This window comes from Lepisosteus platostomus, chromosome 15, assembly GCF_059453375.1.
Source record: "Lepisosteus platostomus isolate fLepPlt1 chromosome 15, fLepPlt1.hap1, whole genome shotgun sequence".
In the NCBI taxonomy this organism is placed as follows: Eukaryota; Metazoa; Chordata; class Actinopteri; order Semionotiformes; family Lepisosteidae; genus Lepisosteus; species Lepisosteus platostomus.
In genome coordinates, this window is record NC_142625.1 from 5487270 (window position 1) to 5489538 (window position 2269).

Below are 2269 nucleotides of genomic sequence, written 5' to 3' on the forward strand. Positions count from 1 at the left end.
AAAAGGCCAAGAAGAGAAGGGTTTTGTATACCTACAATGTCATTCCCCCTTTGTAGGGCTAAAACTAGGGGTTTGCTGAAGGCATCGCGCTTCATAGAACAGAAGTACCCAGACTTCTATGTGGAGTATATGGTGGACAAAAACCAGGTGATCGGTTTTTGTGTTAATGGAAAAAATAAGGGTGAGTGTGTGGATGTTGTGGAATAATTTTGTGAGGTGTTGGGAATCCCTATTACTAAAAGGGGAAAGGGTTTGCTGGCGCAAAGACTGGCAAAAGTCTAAGGAGGGGGGTTGTTTTGCATAGGGGGTGGGGTTATGGAGTGGTTTGTTGTTGTAAAGTTGTTGATATGTTATTTATAAGAACTGTTTTCTAATAAAAACAAAATCCGTTCTTAACTGTTTAATATCCGATACGCCCCCATCAGGGGACCACATATTAAACGGATTTTTGGAACAGGGAGGTGGATCAGGAGCTTGCTCCGTCCTCTCCATGCATCGGCCCGGTATTGCAGCGCCTCCCGGAACGGTGCACTACCTTCTCTCAGCGGTGAAAAGACAGACGTAGCTAGCAAGCAAGCGAGGTGGACTGGAGCTCCTTCTTCTCCGGTCTCATCTCTCGTCCATCTGTATGTCTGCGTCTCTCTCCCCCTCCTCGTCTCCATGCTCCCTTTGTGCACTTTCCCGTGTCCACACTGTCGGCAAGCAGGCCGGCCCCCTTTTTGGCTCCTGTGCATTTTCCCTCCAAAAAACTTAGTCTATCCACCTTTTCTTTCTTTTTTTTCGGCAGGCAGGCAGGCGTGTGTCCCCATCCCTCCCGAGAGAGAGGGCTGCCCCTTGCCTCTGCCCGCAGGTGCTGACTGTCTGCTTTCACTAGCAGCTGGCTCGGCACAGCTGCTGCTGGTGGGAGGGACCTAAGCTAAGGAGGCTGGGCAGCTGGCGCCTCCTGCGGCTGCGGTCGTTGTCGGGCCGTTGACAGAAGATCAAAGAGGAGGGACCCCCCCTGGACTGGCAGGAAGGAAAGCAGGCAGGCAGGCAGGCAGGCAGGCAAGAGAGAGGGGGAGCAGGGTCCGGCGGCAGGCCTCTGGCTGCAGGGAGGCCAACACCTGCACGGGTCCCGGGATCCAGAGGAGTCGGCCTGCGCCACTGGGTGCCCGTGAGTTACAAATGAAGGTTACGGTGCATTTTGTGCTGAAAGCAGGAGATCAAGAAGGATGGATGGATGTATAGGAGTGTCTTTGAGAAAGACATTTTGTACAAGATCTTGGGTGTCAAAAAGGAAAATGTTTTATGCTTGCAAGACTTTTACTGGAAGGGCACGTATGATATCACCCTGTATTCTGGTAACCTTTGTGATGAATTCTGGTCCAAGACTCAAAGTCTAAAAGAGCAGGTGCCTCTTGACAAGTTTTATATTGAACCTCTGTTTGCCAGAGAAATGCGCACATTGACTGTGCATATGTACAACCCCCACGTGCTAGAGGAGAACATTGTTACTTTTCTGAGGCGGTTTGTCGACGTGCAAGAGGCATGCAGGAAAATCATTGATGCCAAAGGGTTCTGGATGTGAAAGAGATCATATGCAGTCTGTTTGAGGCCAAGCCCCAGGGTATAAGGGGAACTGTTGCATCCACCCGCCTTCTTTTCCATCGGGGCAAACCGTGGTTATATGTACTACCCCGGACATCAGTTAATGTGCCGAAACTGTGGCGGGCATGGACATGTTCAGTCAATGTAAGAAGGTAGCCTGTAGGAGGTAAGGGAAGTTTGGCCCCCTAGTGTGTAATCTTTGCAGGCATGTATTCAAAGACCGTGCAAAAAGAGCTAGAAGTTTTGCAGACGTTGTTAGGGGAAAAAAACTTACCTGGCAAGGATGTGGGTGACAAGGCGGCGAACATCTGGCAGCGGCCTGTGGCATCCCAGGAGACAGAAGAACCTGCAGTGGGAGAAAAGTTGGATCCTTTGAAGACACGACAGCCGGAGAGGGACAGACGGTCTCGCCATCAGAGGCGGCACCTGGAGTTCTGGAAGCGGACAACCGAGTGACTGAGGAAGGGAGGGTTGACCCTTTTGAGTGGTCGACAGTGGGGACTCGGAGAAAGCGGGGAGGGGGTTTTAGAAAAGGTCCAGGGAGGAGAGATCTTTCCTTGGTGCAGGCAAATCGGTATAGTGCCCTGTTAACCTCCGATGAGGAGGGACCTAGTACAACTATAGGGTTTGGGTTAGAAGAATCTGCTCTATCGAGTAAGGATATTGAAGGTGAGGATTGTTT

At 50.9% G+C, this 2269-nt stretch overlaps 1 non-coding gene across 1 annotated transcript; it reads left to right on the forward strand.

The window, feature by feature from the left end:
• Nucleotides 1-349: 349 nt before the first annotated feature.
• On the forward strand, nt 350-537 carry LOC148647750 (U2 spliceosomal RNA). Its single transcript, XR_015927175.1, has one exon. It is a non-coding gene; the product is annotated as a U2 spliceosomal RNA (small nuclear RNA).
• Nucleotides 538-2269: the final 1732 nt, after the last annotated feature.